At 39.5% G+C, this 27,462-nt stretch overlaps 2 pseudogenes; one reads left to right on the forward strand and one right to left on the reverse strand.

Annotated features, from left to right (window-relative positions):
* Positions 1-1,231: 1,231 nt before the first annotated feature.
* LOC124083331 (sodium-dependent glucose transporter 1B-like) lies at positions 1,232-27,459 on the forward strand (annotated as a pseudogene).
* LOC124083332 (protein kish-A-like) lies at positions 5,864-6,081 on the reverse strand (annotated as a pseudogene).
* Positions 27,460-27,462: the final 3 nt, after the last annotated feature.

Here is a 27,462-nt window from a genome sequence, read left to right on the forward strand (position 1 = left end):
CTTGCTCTCTATTCTCCTATCTGTAAGTGGCACTAAAGTGGGATTCAGAGTGGTGTTTCAAGGATTAATTGAGATAGTATGTGGGAAAGCTAATGCACTTATACATAAGGGTCTACAAATATTTGTGGATTGAAAGATGTACCATAGACCAAGAAACCTCAGATGTCCAAGGTGCAAGGGCAAGGATTTTGAACAACTTAACAAAGGTAAGAATGTTGGAGACCCAGGGAGTGGTCAAGGCCCTACCTTTGGCTGCATTTTTCTTGTAAGGTTTGGCTTCACCTCACCTTTTTAAATTAAAATAAATAAATATATATATATATATATATTGTTTTTAGTATTTTAGTTTTTGGATGCAACATATACATTTATTTATTTGTGGTGCTGAGGATCAAACCCAGTGCCTCACACTCCATCACTGAGTTACAACCCCAGTCCCTTTTCAAAATTTTTTATTCTTTTGAACATGAAATGTCTTCATTGTTTCCTGCTACAACGAACTTTCTTACCACACCAGCATTTGGACCTTCTTGGTATCCTTGCTCCAGGGCCGTCTTTGGGGCGCTACTCTTAATTTTTCCGGAACACTTACTGCTCATACATTCACTGTATTCTGTTCCACACGGGATGCTCCTAATTTCCACCATCTCAGCAGCCGCGAGATGCTGCCCTACTCACCAGATGTGTCACTCCTACTGCTTGCTATTTGGCACTACAGGCTCGTGTGCTTGGATGTGAAATCTTTCACTTGCCTGGATGTGCACGTGCTGGAAGTGGAGACGCTTTTGTCCCCCCAGGCCAGCCGGAGATCCAGGAGAAGAGCGCCGCGCTACGGCTGGCGGGCGCTCGGGTGGGCGCCAACGAAGGCCGCGGCCAGGCGCGCAGAGGCTCAGCGGCAGGCACGGTCCCATCGCTGGGGAGCCCGGGAGCCGCCAGGACGTGCATCTTCTCTCCTGATTCGTCTGTTCCGCGGCTGCAGTTTCAGCTCGTCTAGGGGCGCGGGTCCTCTGGTCCCGGTGGGTCCAGCGAAGCCCGCTGCTGAAGCCAGAGGGCGAGGTCCGGTCTTCCAGGCAACAAAGACACGCTGGGTAGCGGCTAGGTGCTGGTGGGCTAGGGTCCTCGTTTCTGCCGCGTGATCCACCCCGAAATAGCGGGCGATGGAGCTCCTCGGTTCGCTACCTGCTACAGCGGCGCGTTCCAAAGTCCGACTTTCCCAGGAGGTGACCCGTGACAGACCCCGGAGGAGGTTGCCCAACGAGGCCTGGAGGCTTGGAGCTCAGATCTCCAAGGATCCGCCGAAAAGGTCAGCGGCAGCAAGACCACCTCTCTGGAGCCGCCAAGCTGGAGCTGGAACAGGAGTTTCGTGGTGCCGGGGCCGCGACGGCGGGGCAGCGGCTCCTCCAGGCCGAGGCCCCAGCGAAGAAAGAGACCAAGGTGGTGGGGGTCTCCGGGAGGAGTCGTCGACATGAAACCCTGCTGCGCTGGTTCATCACCGCGATCCTGTATGCGGCCTTCCTGGGGCTGGTGAGAGCTAGGGGAGCGACCCTCTCAGGTGTCTTCTTGCAGAGAAAGCGACCTTCCCAGTTGGAGTCCCAGCTTTGCCCCCCTGCTCCCCCGCAAGTTTTGTGACCTTGGGAGCATTAGATATTCTGCCTGGGTCTTGTTTTGTAATCATTTCAAACCGGTACAGTTCTAATAGTGGAGGGTAATTAACTTTCCTAATGTGTTTTCAACGGAAGCAGACCCTCCTTGATGTGGTGGGGGAAAGTCAAAAGGCATTGCATAGGTCTTTAGCTACTGCCATCGCTTCCGGAATGATGCCACAGAAAAGTGCTTTTTTGGAATTCCCTCTTTCTGCTGGTGTAACGAAATTCAACCAACTGCTTAATTTTGCAGATAGGAAGTAGGCCACGAGAACAGTGACTTTTCTGGATCACACAGCTGGTTGAGCAGTAGAGCCATCAACAGGTCTCTTACTCTGCTAGTGATCCTATTTAACCAATCTGTCAGATCCTTAAAAGTTTTTCTTGGAGCAAAGTGCAAGTCTAGAAGCACTGTTTGCCAAACTCCTGGGCTGCCCCTCAGTTCACTATTTGTGGCAACTTCCCATCTGATAACACAGTAATTGTGATTCTGGGGAGTTGGGTAAATGAGTCCAATGAGGAGAGTCATTTCTGGTCACTTTGCTCAGAGACTTAGCCTTGATTGGTCTGGTCACTTTGAAACCCTGCTGCGCTGGTTCACCACTGTGATCCTGTATGCGGCCTTCCTGGGGCTGGGGAGAATTGGGGGAGCGACCCTCTCAGGTGTCTTCTTGCAGAGAAAGCGACCTTCCCAGTTGGAGTCCGGGCTTTGCCTTGATTGGTCTGGTCACTTTGCTCAGAGACTCACCACCCCGATTCCTAGAGTGGGAGGTGGGGGTGGTGAGAAAGAAAGAGATCTCTGATGTTTGGTGAGCTCTTACTTTGTGCCAGGTCTTGTTGTAAGTCCTTTGAAGGCATGAAGTAACCACTAGAGCCAGTATTCTGACTTTTCTCCTTTTACAAAGTGCTTGCTGTGCCACCTATGCACACCCTGGACTTGGACTCCTGCTGCTCAGACAAGAGGCAGCTCCTGGATAGGGAGCAGAGCAGCACAAGTAGAGTCAATTGTTTTTTGAATTATAGTTGAATTAGAAATATTTTTTTTTCCTTAAAGGCATTAAAGAATTTCTTCCAACGGGCAACCATGACTGCTAGTTCTTGCTAACACCTATTAAAAAGAAAAGGTCAGACAAGTAAAATCTTACAGTTTTTTTCAGAAAGGAATGATTCAGGAACCAGGGACCACATAAACCAGTAAAGGTTCAAAAAACTCCAATCAGGAAGTTGGGCAGGCAATATTTATAGATACAACAAGAAAGTGATATAAATAAATAGCTTGAATAGTTACAGCTCTTGTGCCGTTGGTGCACATTTCTGAGCAGTTTTCAGCATGTAATGGGCTAATTGCTTGGCTGCTAAGCAACTTGTTCCAAAAATATACTCTCAGGTGACATTAGGTATGTTGAACTCGCCCCCATACACAGGCATCATTAGGCCAAGTTGAATTTAACAATTCCCCCCTTTTACTCAGCCTCTCCTTTTTGTGAGATTGAAACCTAGAGCAGTGAGGGCACCTTCTATCACCAACACAATTGACAGGTTTGCATAATTATGAAATTTACAATGTACAATGACAAATGAGTTGGATGATTCTTTATGCCTTCTTTAAGTTTTTATTGCCATTTTGATGCATAAAAAAGGATGGCTGAATAAAAACATCTGAATCTTGATGGGTACAACGTATCAAGGAGACTTACAATGCCTATCAGGAGGATAAAACCAAGAAACTAAAGTACAAATATCTCCACAAACCAAACTGATCAAAATCAAACAATGCAAGTTTCATGCAATAAAGAATTCAACAGCATTAGGGTCCAATGCTCATAGTCTCTGGGGCATGATGGTTGCCTGCAAACCAACTATTAGTGGCTGCTATGAACAAACCATGTGTTCCTTTTTCTGAGTTGTTCATTTAATGTATACAGTGGCAGTGTGTAGAGAAACAGCAGTATCTCACCCATCTTTTTTTTTGTTTTATTTTGTTTTTCTTTTGTTTTAGAGCTGTGGACTAAACCCAGGGCTTTATATATGCTAAGTAAACATTGTTCTAAGAACTGAGTAATACACCACCATGCCCAGATGATCAGCCATCTTTTAAATTACTCTTTCTGTACTGACAAAATCAAGGGAATGTTAAACACAACATTGTTTGGTTTAGCACCATAAACAAGCTCCATATATTGGCAAGAAAGACATATGAAACGCAATTTTTTTTTCCACTAAGTACTTTGTTGAGCATCCATATTCTCAGTATCCAATCAGAGAGTGGCTTCTACTGTTCTGAATTCCTGGGAAGTCTGATTAGCTAGAATATCCCAAACTTCCCCCAACTAATGTGTTAGCTTCTAATTCCATACCATGGCACTTTACTACTGCCAAGAGTGAACACCCTGTTAAAAACTTTCATATCTTCAGTGTTGGTATGAATTTTGGCTATTGACTGCTTTGGTCTCTAATTATGGGAGATATGGAAACTTTCAGGGAAAGCTCTTCAGAAGGCAGTAGTGAGCCAGGCAAAATAGCAACATTTGAACCAGGGTAGATGCAAAACCAGGTAGACAAATTCTCCAGTCTCTTGGAAGCTGAAAAGAGTGTCATCTAGTGGCCATCCAGCAGAAGTCTATGAAATTCATCACTCTTAAGTCTGCAAAGCTCTGAACAAGGTCCAGTGGGAAACTTGTGAGTGTGTGTGTGTGTGTGTGTGTGTGTGATCCCTTTATAGCATGCTGTGAGGGTATGAAACCTTGTTTATTGGAAAGGGATGTTCCTGGATTTAATGTGATGTAATACTAGTATTTGTAGCTCCACAGGTTATCCTCGGGTCTTGTGTACACAATGTACTTTGGCAGACATCACTCATGATTTGCACACACATATGTAATTCCTAGTTCTTTCATATGCACAAATTTTCAGACATCATCCAGATAAGTTTTCTATATTTGGTAGAGATTAGATTGATTTCTTCTATGTGTAGTATTTCTTTAAGCATTTTAAATAGTGCTGGCTTAGTAGTCATGAATTCTTTTAGTTCTGCTTGTCCTGGAAAGATTTTATTTCTTTGCCAATTTTGAAGGATAGCTCTACTGGATATGTAATCTTGGTTAACAGTTATTTTCTTTTGGGGTGTGGAACACATCATTCCAACCTCTCCTGAGTTTGTGCTGAGAAATTACATGTTATTTTGATTGGTTTACCTCTAAACTTGACCTTACATTTTATTCTTGAGGCTTTTAAAATTCTATCCTGTCCTATGTGCTAGGCATTTTAATTATAAGATGCCATGGAGAGGTTCTTTTGCTTTTTCTTCCTTTCTTATTCTTGTTCTTTTTTTCCCCTTCTCCTTTGGACTGAAGATTGAACCCATGGTACTTTACCACTGAGCTACATCCTTGATCCTTTTTTTTTGGGACAAGTTTTCAGTAAGTCACTGAGGATCTTGCTAAGTTGCTGAGGCTGGTCTCACACTTATGATCCTCCTGCCTCAGCCCCTTGAGTTGCTGGGATTATAGGTATGCACCATGGTGCATGGCCAGGTTCTTTTAAACCTTTTCTATTGGGGATTCTAATGCATTCTGTATCTGATTCCAGCTCATTCTCAAGGCCTGGAAAGTTTTATTTCCTTGAAGAGGTTATCCATGTCATTAACCTTCATCTCACAATGCTCTTTGATTCCAATTATTCTTAACTTTGTTCTATTGGTGTTGCCCTGCAATTCTGTATTTTGGTCATGTTTACTTATTTTCTTTAATACTGTCAGATTGTTCAAAGGATAGGCACCTGTCTTCCAGCCCTGTGATTCTGTTTTATGCTTGCTCAACCCTATTAGAAGACTTTGTACATTTTATTTGATTTATTGTGTCTTTCATTTCCAAGATTTACATTTGGTTGTTTTTCAGTATCAATCTCTACCTCCTTATTGAATTTCTCATTCATATCTTGAACTGACTTCCTAAATTCTTTGAGTTGTTTTACATGTTCTCTTTGGAATTCATTGATCATTTAAATAATTATTCTTTTGAATTGTTTTCAAAATATTTACATCTTAATTATTTACATAGAACATTAGTCTAATAACATAAAAACAGAGAACACCATCTGGGCATTTATCCCTTTCAAAGATCAGAGATAAAAGGGTTCACCTTTTTTTCCAGTATTTCCTACAGATAAGTCCTTGTTCACACTGCAATCATCAGCTAATTAAATTCTGGCATTTTCCCAAGCTACTGTATGAAAAGGATGTTGAAGGCCACTACTATACAGAATATTGTAATATAAGGACTCTCTCATTCACCAATTCTGGCACACTTCTGAAATATCCCCAACATTTTCATTTCATTTCTGTCCAAGAGGCTGGGTATCAGGTATAGTATATAAGCACAGGTACATATAACTTCAAGATTACTGCCAATAAGCTCTGAAAATTGAAAATGACAAGCATAGTGAATCTTTGATTTTTTTTTTGTACCAGAGATTCAACCCAGGGATGCTTAATCACTAAGCTACATCCCCAGCCTTTTAAAAATTATTTTATTTAGATACAGGTTCTTGCTGAGTTGCTTAGGGCCTCCATTAGTTGCTGAGCTTGGCTTTGAAATTGTGATCCTCCTGCCTCAGCCTCTCTCGCTGCTGGGATTATAGGTGTGCACTACTAAACCTGGCTTCCTTTGAATTGAAGAAGGAGGGGAAACAAGAACCAAAATAAATAGAGAGAAAGAGAAAACAAGAGAATTTAGCTATTAGAGAGAGAGAAAGAGATAGAAAGAAAAAGAGAAACAAGACCAAAAAAAAAAAAAATCCCCAAATAAATGAAACCCTCAATCCTCAAAAGACAAAACAGGAAATATAAAAAACATTTTTAAAATGATGAAAAGAAGGGAAAAATAAACAATTATGTATATTAATGTATATCCATCAGACAATCATCACAGCAGTTACGAGAGAGAGAGAGAGAGAGAGAGAGAGAGAAGAGAGAGAGAGAATTATTAATGAAAATTGTCTTTACTAAAGTGGTCAAAACAGTTGACAACTTGGATGTTCATTGCCTATGTCAGACTGCCCTTCTTTCCATTTTTCTTGAGCTATATATGCCTTATAGAAAGTACTAAAGTTTGTTAAATCTTTCCTCTTTTTGTATTACTCACTGAGCTGCTAGCTGGAGTGGCCGGGAACTGAAGCTGGTTGAAATAGTTCTCAGCTTCCTGTCTCACCAGTATAAATTAAGACAGAATGGAAAGTACTGTTAATTGGAGTTTTATATGGACAGACCAGATTCTGCTACAGATTTCTAAATGTGATGGTGCAACAGCTGGGGTTTAGCTCTAATCAGGCCTTTGGGATTTTGTCAAGTGACATCTGCTCTGGAGAGATTAGATCAACATATCCAGAGGGCCAGGCAGATGCTGGGCATCTGGATTTCAAGAGTCTACCAAGAATTCTACTTTTAGGGTAGTGAAGCCAACCCTCCACAGATCTCACACACTTCACTGCCAATGAATGTGGCCTTCCCAGGCTCAGTCTACAAGTATAATCCCTGAGTGTAATCATGGCAGCCTGTTCAATTTTCCAATCCTCTTAGGCTAATCATATGAGCTCTCAGACTTGAAGGGCAGGCTAGATGCACTCATATTCTTATCTATGACTTGAAACAAAAACCTTTGATCCTCAAAATACTTGAATGTCCCTGTGTACAATTTTTTTTCTGTGAGGTTCATGTTCTGCTAGATACACCAGAGGCCACATGATAGGTGGTTTCTGGGACAATATAGCAATATTTGCTTTGATCTCCTGGGCTCCTGCAGCAGCAAGCTATAGCACGGTCTCTTCAAGATGACTCCCCACCTCGGCTCTCTGCTTGCAGAAATAAAAACAGGGAGCACTTTTCAAATACCATCTCACTGTGCATCTTCTGGTTCAGTTAAATTCAGATTACTTTTCTGTTCTATAGGTTTTTCTGTGCCAAATTTGTCCATTGTGCTTCTCTTTCTTTTTGTGTTATCCCTCTCTTCTGTGGTCAAACAATGCTACTGCTGCTGCTACCACTGGCTTGGCCCCAGTGTACTTTTTCTTGTCCTTTGTTAAATGCAACCAAATTTTTGGACTCCTAAGAGTCTCTGACTGTGCTATATTGAATTTCAGTGAATTCTTTCTTTCACCCACCTCACTGAGAAGCAGTACTCTCACTGAGATATGGAGCAACTGGAAATGCAGCCTTCCTTTAATCCACTGTCTTGAATCTCCCCCGGAGTACAGAGCTTCTAATCATGGAATCTATAAAGACTCAACAAGCACAAGGCAGTCATCAATCACTCCATGACTACACACAAGAGCAATGAGTTTCCATCTACTTAAATACCATTTTTTTTTCTCCAGATCAGGTGTATAGCACTGTTTATTAAATTGGTTATGGTAGGTAATTAAATTTGAATCATTCTTAATGGACTTCGTTAGAACAGCATATCTTCACAATTTTAGCATTTACTGAGTTAACACAAAATCTACCAAGTTATTTCCTTAGTATTCAATTAATTCTTATTGTGCTTGATGTAGGATTAAACATTAGCTTGATTTTTATAAGCCATTTTTTTTTTTCATTTTAGTTCTGAGAATTCTTACCCAGTGCATTGAAATGACCTTAAAGTTATCAGATGTCTGTACTTGACAGAGTACTTTCCATGAATATCCTTGAACACAAAGGAAAGGAAAGTAGCACACTAAAAAAATTAACTTTGAGTGATAAGACTTAAAATGGCCATAGTTAAAGTTCTGATGATTGGTTTTTATGATAGTGATGAAATGGACAAGAATGTTTGGCTACTTGGTTGCAAAAAAAGATTTTTAAGATAAAACTAGAATTATGACTAATCGTGTTATCTTTGGACTATTAGATGTCTATGAATTTCATAGTTTCTGAAATATGTATTACTAATATACCCATTTAACTATAACTTAAATTTTAGCATTACTTATTAAATAACAATGATTCCCACATAATATAATATCAAACAAGTTTAATTAGTTTACTATATCTCTTTCTTAAAAAGAGAGATATCCTTTTGAGATATTCTAAAGACACATTTGGAAAATCCCAAAATTAATTCAAAATCAAGAAAAAGGCAATTTAGAATAAGTTATTTTTCTTGATGACAAATTTTACACTGTAAGGATAACATAAGCTTATTTAATCTTCAATGTAGGTAGGGAAAGTTGTGTGTCTGTATTATATCTAATGCTGAAAATTGAAAGACATGTCTGTTTCATATAAGTCATGAATATTTTATGAACCAAAGACTATCCAACTCATACAAACCTGAAAATAATGTGGATTAGTTCTTTTTTTTTTTTTTTGAGAGACTAATTCATTTATAAAAGCAATTATTTTTCTTAAAGCAAAGAAAGTAGATGTCAGTATCATAAGGACATAAAATATCACATACACATCATACATGGAGACATACATCAACATATAAACAGAAGCAGATCTTTCATCTTTCATTTAAAAAATTTGGCTATGCATCAGATCAAACAATACAAAACTCATGTAAGTATTAAGGAATATCTAAGTTCAAAATTTTTTTCTGATCAGTGTTACAAAGTTTCCTTCCCAACTATCTAAAGCCTTTGACTAACATTTTTTAAAAATATTTTTTTTTTAGTTGTAGATGGACACAATACCTTTATTTTATTTAATTTGTTTATATTGTGCTGGGGATGGAACTAAGTGCCTCACATGTTCAGAGCCCATGATTTTGAAAATAAAGTTAGTGGATGTCTCATGAAGTGAATTTCCAAACTCCTGTGTCTCAGATCCTTAGATTTGGAGAAACCATTTTCAAAAGGTACCTACTTCAGTTCTCCAACTGTTTACAGCCCAGTTAATTTTCAGATCCAATGTGATCCTGTTAGTAGTCAGCTAGATGTTCTTTTGTTCAACTCAGAAATTATGAATGGACAAAGTGAAGCTGCCTTAGTGTTAGTAGCTCTCAGTTTCTGATATTAGTGACTCTCCTTTGCTGCTCTCAGCTGTAGGAGACAGCAGCTAGTGGAAGCTCTCTGGAACTCCTCCAGCAGACAGAATTAGTGGTTCTCTGTTTCACTCTGTCACTCTCCACTATTTCCTGACTTTTAGCATTTTCATCCCCATCTCCTGGCTCCTTTCAGGGCCAGAAGCCTTTGGTGTTACCAGCTTTTAGTGTATCCAGTTCAGCCTGCTCTACTAGAGGAAGAAATCATGCATAAGCAAGATTAAAAAACAAAAACAAAAACCCAAAAGAGGTTTTATTAGGACTAGTGCTGCAGCATAGGGGATGGCAGCTTATGTAGGGAAAAAGGCATGATCATGCATTTTGCAGTGTCCTGCTGGCTATTTTAGACTTTTTGTTTGGTCATGAGTAGGGAAAGAGCTCTTCATTGACCTGATTGTGGACTGCTGATGTAAAGGGGCAGAGTCATCCAGAGAGGCTGTGGGACTATATCATGCTGGATGGCCCTGCACCCAAAGCTGCAGCAACCAAAGAAAGAGCTTCCATTCAGCCTTGAGGTGTTTGGAAAAGCCGTGGCTATCAAAGAGGGAATATAGAAAAATTCAAAGTACTCCCCAGGAAGCACTGAGCCCTGGACCCCTTCTCTTCTGTCTCATTCCTTCTGAGAGATTTTATCCTCCTTAATCTTTTTATTTAATATGTATGTTTTAGTTACACACACACACGTCTATGAACCTTTATTTTATTTATTTATATATGGTGCTGAGGATCAAATCAAGTGCCTCACAAATGCTAGGAAAGTGCTCTACCACTGAGCCACAACCTTAGCCCCTATCCTTCTTAATCTTAATGAGTCACAAGTGAAGTTCTCTGTCTTCTGTAATTTATTCCTGCTGACAGAGGCAGTGACTCTATGGTTTCCTGGAAGCATAAAAATCTCTCATTGACCACTCTACTGATTTGTAGGGGCCTGACTTTTCTCCCAAGGGCACTGGCTGGAAGCCTTGCATTGTAATTAACTTGACATGGACCTGCCATAGCCTAAAAAAGAAGTCAGCTGTTTAATCCTGGCATAAGAAGAATCATTGTAAATTATAGGGTAGAGGCACAGAAAGGAAACAGGCTGACTGAAGCCAAATGAAAATATCCATGCTCCCTTGTCACCTTTAGGCCACCATTAAACTGCAAAGACATTTAGTAGATTCTAGGCCCAAAGAATTTAATATCAGCATTTTTGTTCACATCATAATGCAGTTGTGTGTTCTCAGATCATTTATCCTACCTTAGGTTGTACTGTTCCCACAAATGGATGATTTGATCATTATTGCTAATCTCCTCAGAGGATAAACTGCATGGCGGTTCTGGGAGTGCCCTGGAGTTGATCCTGTGAACTGCCTATCTAGCTGAACCAAAGATCAAGTGCTCTTCCTGGTCTGAGTAGAAAATTATGCTCCTCTCATAACTTACCACAAGTTTTGAACCAAATGAATGTTTAGATTGTGTTGGTCAGGGAGGAAAGGCCCCCTCCTTTTATGTTGGTGATGAGAGATGGTGATCAGGGGCTACCTTTTTACTTCTTTCTCCAGCCATTTATTTTGAATCACTGCATTTAATTGCAACCAGGAGATATGGGGGAGGGGTAGTGTCTTACCAATAAGGCAAAGAGACAAACAAAGCTCAAGGAGAAAAAGCAGTTATCCTGTGGGCCTGGATATATGGGAGCTTTCTGGTGTTACAATAGCTGGTGAAATGCCCAGAGCCCCTTCTCAGGTCCAGTTTAGCTCTCTCTACTTTGTTTTACCACCACATACTTTACCCTTTGGGGATACATTTCTCTCCCTGAAATGACCCATGGAACGGAAAGGGCTGAAAAAGACTAATACATATATGATCTGTTAACTATATCATTGAACAAGGTCATGATAAGATATGATGGAAAAACTTGTTGTACCTGCCAAACTATCAAAATAATAGCGATCCTTTTTCATTTTGGAGGCTTAGAAACAGGTAGAGGAGCCTCAATTTAATTCTCACTCTCTTATCTCCCTCCTCCTTCCTTTAGTGCTTTGCCCTCTTCCACCTCTAAACTACTCTTGCTGTCTTCCTATAAATAGAACTCAAGTCTCTATTATTTATTTATTTTAAAAAAATCCTTTCAGCTATTTCCTGCATCCCAAAGTTTTAGAATGAATAGCTTAAAACTCTTACGGGTACGTGTTGAACCATGACACAAAGAAAAGACCACCGACTCCAGTTTTAAATCAAATTAAAGCAAGCTTGTATTGTGTACACAAGAGCTGGCCAGGACTGTCTCTCCCAAAACTGGCCTAGAGCTCAACACCCCAGATTTCCAGGAAAAAGGTTTTAGAGTACAAAAAGTTGCAAAGGGTGGGCGTCTTGAGAACTTATAGCTAACAGGATTTTGATAAGCATAACACAAAGGCAGATAATAGGTTAATGATCTACATGGCTTAACATTTCAAGGTAGGGAATAATTTTAGATCCTAACATCAGAATTTATGAGGTGCCGCTGAGGTTTCAAAGAGGGTTGTTATCTGGTCAGGAAAAGCCAGGCATGGGTGAATTCAAGGTTAAGGCAGGAATTCCACACAAGTTTAGAAACTGCAGTAATTTGTAGTAAAACAAATTAACTTTTCATGACTTTGTGACGAGATGGCTCCCAATCTTAAAATGGAACTAGTCTGGGTTCATCATATGTCCTGTCATGCCATCTGATTTTCTTTACATTTTTATTTAAATCTTTCCCACCAAATTGAGTTGAGAGTCTCTATAGCTTTTTAAAAAATATATTTATATTTTAGTTGTAGTTGGACACAATACCTTTATTTCACTTATTTATTTTTATGTGGTGCTGAGGATCGAACCCAGGATCTTGTGCTTGCAAGGTGAGCATTCTACTGCTGAGTCACAACCCCAGCCCCAGAGAGTCTCTGTAGCTTTTGACATGTTGCTAGTTTTCATTTTAAAAGTCTCCTCTTTTAGATTCTAAAACATGCCAATTTTTTAATGTCTATGCTTTTTGGTCACCTGTTGATTGTACGTCTTCCCTTTGTTCCCTACATACAGGTAGTTTTTCAAGGTTTGCCCCTAGCCTTTTGTCCTTCCTATGTGGATGACAGGCCATCATTAACTTTTCTTGAATTTTAGGCCTCCTTCATAACAATCTGCTGTCAGCCCTACCTGCACTGTGTTTCTCCCAAGAGAGCTCTACAGCTTACTCAACATCAAACCAAAACTAATTATACTCACCTATGAGTAAAATTAGCAGAACTATCATTTTCCCATTTGAAAATTTTTTAAATCTTAAATCTACAAATAAACAGCTGCAAAGTCTTACAGATTTCCCATCTGCAATAATTTTCTATGTTTGCCTTTGTTTCCATTTTTATTAACCTAAAAGCTAGTTTAGGACCTTCATATTTCGGGCTTAATTTTTCAAAATTGGCCTTACCCTAATCCTTGTCATTTTCACTTTTCACAATTTCTCTACCCACATCTGTAACTTAGAAATTTTTGTCTGGTGGGAGATTAGAAAAAGGGGTGTTCTGAAACAATAGCCAAGGCCTATTCCCAGAGTTTTAACAGGCCTGGGGAATTAGAGGTCTAGGCAGGGGCTCTTATTCATTGTTAGCACTGGTATCTTATACACTCAGGTTATTTTAACATACAGTGTAATTTAGGCTAAGAACCATTGTTAGCCAAATTAGAACTGTTATTTTTAAAAAACATTCACCTAATTTGCATATATCACTTTCCTTAGCTAGTTTTCGTCTTATTCTTTTCCTATGTCACTTATTTTTGTTGTGGACAACCATTAGTCCATTGTGTTTTAACAAAATTTGTTAATCTTATTGCTTATAAATTAACCTGCAACTCTTCATGTCTCCTAGTCAAACTTCCCACACCACTCGTAGCCATTTGCTATATATACTTTATTTTTACAACTAGATCATGTCATTAGGCAAGAAACCTCTCTGAATCTGAGCTTCTCATTCCTAAAATAAGAAGGCTAGGTTATATGACTTTTGAATTTTCGTTTACATGAAACTTAGAATTTTATTTAAATAAGTTATCTTACTATTGGTGAATAATGCTTTTAGTATACTTTATCTAAATACCAGTTTAAAACAATTCTCTGATAGTTTTTGTAATTAGGTTATTGCTATATCAATTCATCCAATGAAAACATGATCACGAACACTAAAAGACCACTATCTTTTCCTTGTAATAGTCCATATATGATTATTCTTGGATTCCCACCCCCCCCCATAAAAATACACCTGTTTTTGGTTATACTTGCCTGCCAGGTGTTCAAGACCTCTATATCCACCAAAAATCAACTTCTGTCCTTCTACTTTTAAGGACACTTCAGGCTGCCTGGGGGTTATTTGAAAGCCTTATGAAAAGCCTCTTGACTCTCAGTCCTTTCCTATACCAATTGTATCATCTGCCAGGATGAGCCAGTCTAACTGACAATGTGACTTTCCTTGAAAGCACTGGGGATATTACATTCCCCAATGACTCTCCTCTTGCGGAACAGGTACCTTTAGGATTCTAGTCTCTAGGATCCTCACAATTGCTCTGAATGGGAGGCTGGGTATCTCCTGGATTTTCAGGGCTCTTTTAGAGGGGTCTTGTCAACCTCTGGGTCCTGCTAACCTTGGAGAGTTCGGACCAAAATCCTGGCTGTCCTCTTAGTCCTTTTATCTTCCTTGGCTTTAGCCTCCAAGTCTTGTTTGTTGAATACCCAGAATGCCTGTTCCACCAACCTTTGGTCCATTGTTAAGTTGGATCCTATCTTTCCTGTAGATGATGATCAGCATCCAATATGTTACAATTATCCCAATTTCAAATTACTGAAGAAAACCCAATTTGTCTACAAAAAAGTCTAGTCTTATCAGAAAGCTGCATCTGAGAGTAATTGTTAGTGACCCTCCATGACCCTGATTATAAACAGTTTAGGGAAGAGTCAAAACTGTGGATGACAAAGGACTTAGAACAGCCATGGTAAGAATTTTGGCAAGAAAGTTCAGCAGCTTGACAAGACAGTTTCGTTATTTCCATTGTATTTATCATTTTAGGATAACAATTATAACTGACAGCATTATGACATGACTATTAGATTTTTGGTGGATTAAAATCTGTAAATAGAGCTGGGGTCATAGCTTAGTACCTAGCATGTGTGAGGTACTGAGTTTGATTCTCAGCACCACATAAAAGTAAATAAAGATCCATCAATAACTTTAAAAAACACACACCTGTAAATAACTAGTGGTGCATGCCTGTAATCCCAGCAACTCAGAAGGCTGAGGCAGGAAGAGCACAAATTTAAAGCCAGCTTCAGCAGATTAGCGAGACACTTAGCAACTCAGTGAGACTCTGTGTGTAAATAAAATATAAAAAAGTGTTTGAGATATGGCTCAGTGGTTAAGCACCCCTGGGTTCAATCGCCATTACAAAAAAAAAAAAAAAAAAGAATACCTGTAAATAATTTTCCTTAGTTATTGCCAGCTTAATCACATATGCAGTTTTTTTCATAAGATTAATGCTTTACAAACTTCCTGTGACTTGTTTAGACCCTCTACATTTTGCTTAACTCTTTTGATTTTGCCCTCATTCAAAATCATTTCCCATCCATATATATTCCCTTTCCTTTTGACCTTTGTAATAAAAAAATATAAACTGCATGCCTATAACTTTTTAATATCTCTTTTTAAAATTTACTTTTTTCTTACTGCCTTATTTTTTCATGTTTTGATAATAATCCTTACAAATATTCCAAAATTACTCTTTTCCCCAATAAGGTGAGATACTTGACCTTTTTCCAGTGTCTTTATCCAAACACAGCTGAAGCTACTCTTTTGTATTCTTCACACATGAGATTATTTTAAAACATTTAGCAGAACCAAATATATTGTCTTTTTATACATTTTAAGAAGCCCAGAGTTCTTTGAATTCATTTTTACCAGTTGATATTCAGTATTTTGGCTTACTTAAGAATGACCCAGATGTTTTTTATATATATATAACCTATATTTATAAATATTTATCTCCTTTATATTTACCTAATTGATCCATTTTTAATAATTGTAAAATTTGAAGTCTTGAAGAGGCTAGCTACTCTTTACTGAACCATTTTTATAGCGTGTGGCTGTTCTACAGGTTTTACTTAATCAAGAGCTCTGGATACTTGGTCAATCAAAAGATATAGCTGCCAATATTACATAATCTTACTTACTATTTCTCCAAGTAACATGAACCCTTCTTGGGAAGTCAGGGCAGTCCCTCTTCCAGTGAACTTACGTCCTAAAATATGATTTTTACCCAGGTGCCAAGGCTCTTTTCTGGTATATTTTGGGTTACCCTGAGGTAGTGGTTGCATTAAGACAGCCACAAGTCATATTTGTTTCTATACTCTCCTATCCTTTCTGGCTTCCTCTATCCAGGTTAAAAAAAAGTGGAGTCTGGGGTCCCTGACTCAAATGTTTATGACTTCCTTCATATGTTTGGGTCAGTAGGCTTAGTGGTCTTCAAGACTGTCACCACAGACCCAAAAGAAGTTGCTTAGGCTAGGCTCCTGGCACAATTTCATAAAATCCAAAATGCAGAAAATTTCTCCTCATTTTTTTCCTTTTCCAGAATGGAGGATTGTTTTAGTCAGTGTTGCATCACTGTGACCAAAAGACCCAATAAGAACAACTTAGAGAAGAAAAAGGTTATTTTGGCTCATAGTTTTAGAGGTTCAGTTCATGGTTGGCCAGATTCATAGTTTTGGGCTTATCATGGAAAGAACACCATGGTGGAAGGGTCTGGTGGAAAAATAGCTGCTCGATTCAGATATCCAGGAAGCACAGAAAGAGATCTGCATACCAGGGACAAAATATAAACTCCCCAAACATGCCAGTGACCCACTTCTTTAAGGCACATCCTACCCACCTACAGTTACCACTTTTTAATCCACTTAAGTGGATTAATTCACTGGTGAGGTTACAGCTCTCACAATCTAAACATTTCACCTCTGAACATTCTTGCATCATTTCCTATTTGTGCTTTTGTGGGACACCTCATATCTGAACCATAACAAGAATGAGGCTATAATTCACAGACCCATTCTCTGGCCAATACTCTTGGTCTTCTAGTTTGTATCGAGGCAAGGCTTTATCACAAAAGAAAGTCAGTCTGTTTTTCGTAAGTCTCCCAGTAAGTAATTAGACACCTGAGGGTTGAGTGCTTTGGAACACCAAGAGTGATAGACAGAAAATGTCTCACAGGAGAACAAAAGGAGAGGAGGAAGATGGAAATCTCAGGATTTTCAACAGCCAGTTTCTTGGTATACACAGATGAAATATCAGATTCTTACAGGTATGGAGACAAGAGAGTTATGGGTGCTCACTAAACAGGATGTGTTCCAGAGTCAGAGTTCCAGAAAGCAAACAGAACTGAGAAATTCAGAAAGCAAAACAAAGAACTCTGCAGTGGTACAACTAGTCTGTAATCCAGGAGAGAGCTTCTGAAACCAAGTTAGAGCCTGCCACAGAGTGTGCTGGAATGGTGACACCAGTCTGCAGTACAAACTGGGTGGTTGAGTAGGGCCACCACAGATATCTGGTGTGACAAAAATCATCACCAGTGAGCAAAAGGGATGAAAGAAAGACTAAAGAACATAGACATGGAGGTGGGGTTGCATCTTTCACATGAAGAGGATGGGGAGGCTCACACAGTTGTACCAGCAGTTGAAGCTGATCTTCCAGCAATGATTCAGGTGACCACTTGTCAACCACAGGCAGATCTGTGCTGGCCTTTACACTTGTCAGTGATCTTTTTCTGTGCCCTCTCAAGGGGAAGTCCTCTTTAAAGGTCACCAAGATGTGACCAGTCAGCTGAGGGTTCTTTTGCCCAATTCAGATAGAAATCATGAATGGGCAAAGTCAAGTTCCCTTAGTGTTAGCAACTTTCCTTGTTGCTGATCTCCTGGCAGTAGGAGCCAGCAGCTAGTCAGAACTCTCTGGAACTCCTCCAACAGATATAGCAGCTCTCTGTTGCGATCTGTCACTCCCCACAACTCCCTGACTGCTATCTGCCCTTAGCATTTTCAGCCCCATCTTCGGACACCTTTTAGGGCCAGGAGCCTTTGGGAAATCACCAGCTCTTAGTATATCCAGTTTAGACTGCTCTGCTTGAGATAGAAATCAGGCATTAACAAGATACAATACCATCTTAAAGAGGTTTTATTAGGACATTTGCTGCAGCATAAGAGGAGGAAGCACATGAACTACTCCAATAAGGGTAAGGGGAAAGTGTTGGCTAACTGTAGTTTCTGCTTAGTCATGTGCCAGAAGCCATTTATGAGCCATGTGTTCACTGAGTGACGTTGGAGCCTTTAGGCAGGAAAGCCTGGTTTGGGGAGCTCCCAAGTAGTATCCACTGATGTGAAAATGCCCAATTCATGTCAATGCTCTGTTCTATCTCACTGCTCAAGTTCGAGCACAGTCCTGGAGATGGGAGTGACCTGCTAAGAGCCAAAAAGCCTGCTTATTCCCACCCCTATCCAGTTTTTGTGAAGAAGCTCCTACGATCCCTTTTGCCTCCCGGAGATGGGTGTAACTTGCCAAATGCCAATCAACCTATTTACCCCTGGGTCATAGATGACCCCTGCCAAACCGAGAAGCAAGCACCCAAACAAGTCTCCTCCCACTGAAACCTTATCCCTGCCTTTGATGTACTCCCCCTTAAATAAAGAATCAGGACCTTTTTCAGTTATTCAGTTCCAGTTCCTATCAGGACTGGAAGACCTATCAGGTACTTTGCTTTTTAAATCTAATCTTTGGCTTTGTCTTATTTCTTATTGATTATTTCAGACTTTTAATTTTCCCAGGTGGCTCATACCTCCTGCGCAGGAACCTGCTCTGTCAGGTTACTGGTCACCCTATCAGTCATGGACAAGAGAGGGGCTCCTCATGACTTAAATGGGGATAGTTAAAATAGTCTCAGAGGGGCAGAGTCATCCACAGAGTCTGTGGGGAAGAGTCGTGTGGGATGGACCAGCAATTAAAGCTAATGCAGCCACAGCAAAATTCTCCAAGAAGCCTTGAGGTGTTTGGAGCAACCACAGCTATCAAAAATGGAAGGAAAAAATATATATATACCTCTTGGAGAGTGTTATGACTTTATTTAAAGTATTCCTCTAGAGCTCCTCTGTTAATATAGGAATATTAGGAGGCAAAATCATTAGATTATGAGAGCTATGACCTAATCAGTTCATCCTAATTTGAATGGACTGTGGTAACCAGGCAGGTAGGGCATGGCTGAAGGAGGTAGGTTACTAGGTGTGTGCTTTGGAAGTGTTCCTCTTCCCTATGGCCTATTTCCCTCTCTGTTTTTTGACCACCATCGACAGACAGTACTCATTCACCACACCCTTCAGCCATGATGGTTTGTCTTGTCTTCAGACCAGTGCAATTAGTTCAATGGAGTAGGTCCACCATGAACTAAACCCCCGAGATCATGAGCAATAATAAACTTTTCCTCCTCTAAGTTGTTCTTGTTGGATATTTTGGTCACAGCAATGAAAAGTTAAACTAATATAGAAAATGAATCCAAGAAGTGAAGTTGCTGCTGGGACAAACTTGTTTTTGGAACTTGTTTGTGCACATAGTGTGGGAAAATCTGAAGATGGAAGATAAAAAAGGCATGCTTCTCACAAAGTCCTAGGAACTTGTGTCACCATGCCCAGTCATCCAGGCATTCAGAGGCTGCGGCAGCTGTGATCCTAGAGGGCCCAGTTACTGCTTGAACTGTTGACACGCCTTCGCATTATCTACATGGTCCTGGTTCTGCAGTTATGCAAGGTGCTGGATTCCTTAGGGGATCATTAAGGTTTCCACTGAGACTTCAAAGAAGACTTGGAAGGTCAGAAAAATGTAGCTGGATTAGAATTCCTGCAGGATGTTTCTAAAAGAGTGATGTGTGAAGGTGTGAATGTGACACCAAAACTGGAGTGAAGACTGTGCGTTAAGAGATGCCAGTAACAAGGATCACCTGTCAAGAAAAGCTGCTGGCTGTGGACAGAACCAGACTAAAAGAGAAGTCGTATGGGCTGCAACTGGCAAGGCCAAATGGGTAGGGCTGCCTAAGCCCTTTGGAGATCACATCTCACTGCCCTGTGCCCCAGATGCTGGATGAGGAGATACAGGACTTGTTTGTCCAGTTCAGTTTTTGCATTGCTTTGGTCCCACCCTTTCTTTCTATACCCCTATTTTTCCATTTTGGAATGGAAATGTTTACTTTGCCTTTATATATTGGAAGCATCTACCGTGCTTTTGATTTTACAGGGGCTTCACAGCCAAGAGTTTGCCTTGAGTCTCAAAAGAGATTTTGGAGGGCTGGGACTGTGGCTCAGTGGTAGAGTGCTCGCCTGGCACGGGTGGGACCCGGGTTCGATCCTCAGCATCACATAAAAATAAAGGCATTGTATTATGTTTATCTGCACCTAAAAAAAAAAAAAGAGAGAGAGAGAGAGAGAGACTTTGGACTTGGGCATTTGGGCAATATTGAAAGTGCTAGCACTATGGGCATTCTTGGAGATGCACTAAATGCATTTTGATTGTGAGATGGACATGAGTTTTAGGGGATGTGGGGAGAAATGTTATGGTTTGGATGTGAGGTATCACCCCAAAACTTTTGTGATAATGCAGGAATAGTCAGAAGTGAAATGATTAGATTACAAGAGCTTCAACTTAATTGGTCCATCCTAGTTTGAATGGACTAACTGGATGGTAAATGCAGGCTGGTAGGGTATAGCTGGAGGAGATAGGTCACCGGGCACACATTCAGGAAAGGTTCATTTTCCCTGTGGCCCCTTCCCCTCTCAATATGAGTGGAGCAGCGCTCCTCCCCCATGCTATTTCACCCTGATGGGATCTGCCTTACCTTGGGCTGAGTGCAATGGCGTTGGTCCACCAACAACTAAATTTCTGAAACCCTGAGCCAAAATAAACTTTTCCTCCTCAAAATTGTTCCTGTTATGTATTTTGGTCCTAGCAATGAAAATGTGACTGACACAGGGAACATGCAGCAAAAGAGAACATCCTTTCTCTTCTTTCTCAATTTTGGTCTCAATCCAGTAAAAAGTGTTCAAATTAAGTCAGAGAACTCAAAACAAATTCATAGAGCTTGCATTAAATAGAAAACTCACAGGAGACCCCAATTTCTTTGAGAGACCGGCATAAGGTGATTGTTTCAATCCACCAGTGAATTTTTGACCTTAAATTCTCATATTAGTGCAAGAATTCATTTCAGGGAATGGCTATTGCTATACTGGGACACTGGTCGCTGGACTTCTACTTTGGATCCTCATCTGATGCCATCCCATTAAAGGAAGAAATTTAGACCTATTAAATTTAGCAGTTTATTTGAGCAAAGAACAATTCATGAATTGAGAAAACCCTGAAGTAATAAAGTTTAATAAAACTCCACTCAGCAACACAGGCAGGCAATACTTACAGACAAAAAGAAGAGGTTACAGAGGCTGAGGTTGTGGCTCAGTGGCAGAGAACTTGCCTCCTACATGTAAGTCACTGGGTTTGATCCTCAGCACCACATATTGCCCCATGTCAGTGATGACCCCAGACTGTTCTACCTCACCAGGAAATAGGTGAATCAATGTAGGAATCAATGGCTCTAGTAGTATTAGTATTGTCATTGTACATTTTTTCCTTGCAATGTGGCTTAAAATAATTCTCTGCATTGCATCTGTATCTCACCCACCACTTTTTGTGATGGATACAAATTATATAGATATTATTTTGTTTGTAAGGAAAAGCTTTTTGTCTTCATAAATTTCAGGGAACAGCAATTGCTATACTGGGACCTACGTTTCAAGATTTGGCAAGAAATGTGAACCGAAATATCAGCAGTCTTTCTGAAATATTTGTGGGTCGTGCTTTTGGATATATGAGCGGCTTTGTGCTTGGTGGCATTCTTTTTGACCGTATGAATCATTTTTTACTTTTAGGTAAGTAGACACCGATTTTCATTTCTTTGTGATTTTCAAAGAATATTCAACTTGCCTTTAAGTATGAAAACGGTAGCCTGCAGAGAGGTTGACAACCGAAATGGGTGGTGTTTTGGTGTCCTCCATGGAAGCTGGGTTTCCATGGTCCTGGAGCTCTGACCTTGGCAGTTCAGGGGAATCTGTGCTGGGCCCTCTGGAAACTCAGATCAGCCCCCAGGTGTGTGTTTGTGTGTGTGTGTGTGTTAGCAATGCTTAGACTTCCTGACCTTGACTGTAATTTAGGCATCCCTCCAGGGTCACCCAATGATTGTCCAAAAAGCTCTGCTCATCAGGGTGTAGGGCAGCTCTCCCAGGGCCACAGAGCTCAGAAGGGGCTCCTGGAATCTGCCCTGGCTCTATGGAGTCTGGGTTGGAAGTGAAGGGGCAGGAGATGGAGAGTGAACTGAGGTAGGCTACGTTTTTGTCGCTACTGCCCCATGTCAGTGATGACCCCAGACTGTCCTTCCTCACCAGGAAATAGATGGCAAAGCTTTAACATACTGGTTTTGAATAAATTAACACACTTAAAAAATTTAGATTGATATGATAATGCACTTTTGAAGAAGGAGCACAATCTATTACTTCTGGTGAATAAATTCTCTTATTTCTAAAGTAGATTGAAAGAATATATGAATAAATATTATATATTCACATATGAATGAATTGATGGTTTAATAATGACAAAGCAAGTAATTGTGGAATCTTTCTTTGGCTGTAAAAGCATAGAAGCAAGCTCTAATATAAAATGTAGCCAGTTTTTGAGTCAAGAGAAACCCATAATGTGTGTGTGTGTGTGTGTGTGTAATTTTTATTTGGGTCCAGGTTATCAAACCCAAGGTCTTGCACAGGCTACATATGTGCTCTACCACAGAGCTACATGCCAGTCCAACAATAAGAATCTTCTATTTCCCTCCCATTCTCCAAACTAGTGTTTTCAAGTTATACTACACCACTATGCCAATTGGATTTTCTTTTTGGCTTTTTAATTTATTACCTCATCTTTTGGTTCTTAAATAAGAAACATTTAATGAAAGAATTTCTGCCTCTTTTGTTGATCAAACATTTCTTTGTGATATAATTTATAGTTGTTTATAGCACTAGAATTGTATTTATGTTGCAGTAATTTATCTTTTTTGGGGGGGGTAGTACTGGGTATTGAACCCAGGGGTGCTTAAACACTGAGCCACATCTCCAATCCTTTTTTAACATTTTATTTAGAGATAGGGTCTTACTGAGTTGCTTAGCGCCTCCATAAATTGCTGAGACTGGCTTTGAACTTGCGATCCTCCTGCCTCAGCCTCCTAAGCTGCTGGGATTACAGGCATGCACCATCGCACCTGGCTGTAATTTATCTTTTTTAGTTCATAAAGATTATAAAGTTTTGAAGTGACAAAAGCATTTATAAAAGTGGCAACTCTTAGCTTCTCAAGATTACCCAGTTTTAATTTGATCTTATTTTACATTTTTAGAAGTATTATGGTGTTGACTTGACTCATGACTCTTCATGAATACTGCTTTTTATAGCTGACTTTATTACCTTTCTCCTCAGGAGTGTCACTGGTGGTCACCACAGTGGGTCTTTATTTTATCCCTTTCTGCAAGACAGCAGTGTTACTGATTGTCATGATGTCGGTCATGGGTGTTTCATTTGGCATTCTGGATACAGGTGAGTGAACCTTTCATTGCAACTTTGGGATCAGGTCACTACTGCTAGGAAAAGAAGGATGGAGGATAGTAAAGTGTCACTTGCAATGCCCTTGAAATGACATAAACTTTTGAGCTATTCATGAGGTCGCCCAGTGAGAAACTTCCTTCTAGTAGCTACTCTTTTTACCAGTTAGGGAACCAATTTCTGAGCAGCCAACTCTGAAGTGAAATTAAAATGATTCAGTTCTTTGAGAGGATTGTGGAATTACAGCATCCAAACAGAAGGATCCCCTCCCGTGGCTAATTACATTACAGATTTTCATTTGGGTGTAGAAGTGTACACTGATTTTTACTTTTTTTTTCCTGTTCTTTCTCTCTCTCAAAAGTTCTATTGTCTCACAGCATTATTTCTTCATATCATGTCTTTTAAAAGCTACTAAAAAATGTGAGTTATATTTGTTTAGCACTGAATCCAACTTTCTGTGCCTCCTTTTCCTCCTGTGATATTACTTGATATGTTTTCTTCTTTAATCTTTGTCTGTAAAAAGAGAGATGGAATTATGTATTTATTTGAAAATATCTAATTTTTTAAAAAGCCAGGCTATGATGCTTCTGGCCTTTGTAGATGTTGTAGAGACAAGAAAAGCAAAAGGTGTGCTTGTTCCATGCAACAGGTATGCACGAGTCCTGCAAAATTAAGGTTCCTGGAAGTGATTTTCATCTGTTTTTATAGAGAAATAAATAATATTCCAAAACGACTATCAGTTGCAAATGTGTATAGATTTGGTAATTTGAGCACTATCTGGTATAAAATTTTACCTAATATGCTGGGCACAATGGTGCACACCTGTAATCCCAGTGGCTCAGGAGACTGAGGCAGGAGGATCATGAGTTCAAAGCCAGCCTCAGCAGCTTAGCGAGACTCTATCTTAAATAAAATATTTCAAAAGGCTGGGGATATTTAAAAAGTGCCCCTGGGTTCAAGGCTTGGTACCAAAAATAAATAAATAAATTTTACCTAGTAAAAATATATTTTAAATATTTACAATAAATAGGTCTATAAATATTACTCTGCAGGATGGTGTTAGCACTGTTATAAAAAATTTCTGTGAAAGTGTCTGGCTCTTGGAGGTAGTTCCTGTAGAATTCCATGTATGTGTATGAGATGTTGATAAGGCATAGCTCTCTGGTGGTCCTGTGTTAAGAGTTCCTTAATTAGAGAATTGACTCAGATGCAGTATTTGATAACTTAAAATATAATGCCAGGTAATACAAACTTAGCCTTGTTTTCACAGTCATGTTTTTTTTTTTTTTTAATTTTACTGAGTTTAACATAAAGCATTTTTCCATCTTTTCCTGGCAGGTGGTAATGTCCTCATCTTGGATATTTGGGGGCATGAAGGAGCCCCACACATGCAGGCCTTACACTTCAGTTTTGCCTTGGGTGCCTTTCTGGCTCCAATTCTGGCTAAATTGGCACTGGGTACCTCAGTGTCTGTTGAAAACCACACAGAGCCTGCCTTTCAGCCTCCAGCCACCAACAGATCATCTGAAGCTGACTCATCCCCTCTGTTTGGATTGCCTGATGACATGAATCTACTCTGGGCTTATGCTTCTACCAGCACTTACATTTTCATAGTGTCTCTCTTTCTGTTTGCTCTGTTTTTCAAGAAAAGCTCAGGGCAGGAAAAAGCAAAACCATCTGCTCAGGGATATCGAAGAGCTGAATATCACAAGACCCTTCTCTGCCTCCTTTTCGTGTTCTTCTTTTTTTATGTTGGAGGAGAGGTAACATATGGCTCTTACGTTTTCTCCTTTGCCACCACCTATGCTGGCATGGAAGAACGCGAAGCAGCTGGGTTGAACTCCATCTTCTGGGGGACCTTTGCAGCCTGCAGGGGCCTGGCGATCTTCTTTGCTGCCTGTCTACAGCCGGGCACCATGATTGTGTTGAGCAACATTGGTAGTCTGGCTTCATCTTTATTTCTGGTGCTTTTCAACAAGAGTCCACTCTGTCTCTGGATTGCCACTTCAGTGTATGGGGCCTCAATGGCAGCCACGTTTCCCAGTGGTGTTTCCTGGATTGAGCAGTACACGACCATAAGTGGGAAATCTGCTGCATTTATTCTAATCGGTGGTGCCCTGGGACAAATGGCTATTCCTGCAGTAGTAGGTGTGGTTCAAGGACAATACCTGGATTTGCCAGTAGTTCTGTACTCCTGTTTGGGGGCAGCACTATTCACTGCTCTTATATTTCCCGTGATGCATAAAGTAGCCACCTTGCCTCTGGATCGCCAGCGAAAAGAAGACATCAAGAGTAAGAAACAGAAAGCTTTGCCCTCTAGTCCTGGGATATGAAGAAGAGAATGAAGGGAAGAAGAGCAAAAATGGAATGGAATAGATTTTGAAGTGGTTGAAATGAATGATACAACAAGGCATATTATCATAGAGACATCTGGAAATATTCTGTTGTCTCCAACCAGTTCCTCTCAAGTGCACTAATTTTTTTCTCTGTTCATCTACTTTATTGCAGTTAGCTCTCAATTTAAAAGTTCACCAATACACCAGTTGTACAAAAGTAAAGATTATAAATTATTCTTCTTTCAGGAAAATAAAACATACTGTGATTTTCCAAAGCCAAATGTCAGTCTAAGATTTAGAACAAAGGATAATTGTGAAACTTATAAAGGAAAAAACAATCACTCATGATGACCACATGAGAAAAATCTTAAAGAAATTCTGTTTCTCGAAGACATTGTCTTCTCTAAATTAATAAAATTTATTTTAACATAAACTGTATTTTAAAATCTAGAAACAACTTTAAGTACCAAAACATAATGTTCTAAGGCCGTTTTCACAGCTTTTTTGTGTGTGTGTGTTTGCTTGCTTTAAATGCCATACAAACAAATTAATGAACATTTGACCAAATATCAAATGCACCAATGTTTGAGTCTTATCCAGTTACACTAGTGTTTCTCCTCAGAATCATCTTGCCAGAACCAAAATAAAAGGTACTAACAGAGAAGACAGATTACTTACTGACTTTATTGAATTATCTCCATCTCCAAAGAGAAAAATCAGAAGACAGCATAAGTCTATTTCCAGCCTGCTTTGGAGATCAAAGTTTCCAGATTCATTTATAAGAAATGCTAAAAAAAAAAAAAAAAAGTTTTTGAGATGTGCTATTCTGAGTCTTCTATAATCTGCCAAGTGATCTCGTAAACATGTAGGATCATGTTGTGCAACTAGTGTTGGGTATGAGTCTGATTAGATAATATTTTACAGTTTCCAACTTCCAGACCATGTGAAGAAGCCATTTGTCTTTGAGAACTTGAGTGTTGTTTTAATAGAGCAAAACCAGAGGTGTGGATAGAATTTTCTAAGAAAATTATTAGGCATATATACTGTGCCTGGAAGTTAGGGGGATTACTTTCATGAAAGAATTCCTTAGAAATAGATATTTAGAAAAAAATAATTCTTTACTTTATTTTTAGTGTCAGACCAAAGAATATTAATTCATCACTTGATTTTTTATTTGTTAAAAAAAGCACACACATACACAACACAGAGAAGGTTGCAACAGACCTAGATTCAAGACTTGTCTCTGGTTTCTGGCTGTAAATGAGGTACTTAATGAAAGTCTCATTTATGACACCTCCTTATCCGAGACTCTGGAAATGTAAATCACATGATTTCCAAATTGAATATTAATATGTTTTATAGTTTGTGCAAAGTATCTCCTAGATTAAAAGTAAATGCCAGCCCATTCTTCATTTCAACTGAGAAGTGAGACAAAAATGATAAATAGCTTTAAGGAAATGCTACTGATTATTATTATGTGTCAATTTAATTCACATAATATTTAATACATTCTTTGAATAATTTTCTGTAGAATACATTTCACTGATCCTAAGATATGCCTTTCCCCCATACTTTAAATACCCTAAAAATCAGAATTTTTTTTTATAATCAATGAACATCAAATATTGTGACAGGTTAATTAACAGCTTTTCCCCATATGTCTATATAAAATAATGCTGCATTTACTTTAAGTGTCTTTGATTCCGTGGAACATCAGAATTAATTGAATTAAAGGAAATTACCCTCTTAAAACTTATTT

Source organism: Marmota monax, unplaced genomic scaffold, assembly GCF_021218885.2.
Source record: "Marmota monax isolate L192 unplaced genomic scaffold, Marmota_monax_Labrador192_F-V1.1 WCK01_AAM20220418_F8-fsc00276, whole genome shotgun sequence".
In the NCBI taxonomy this organism is placed as follows: Eukaryota; Metazoa; Chordata; class Mammalia; order Rodentia; family Sciuridae; genus Marmota; species Marmota monax.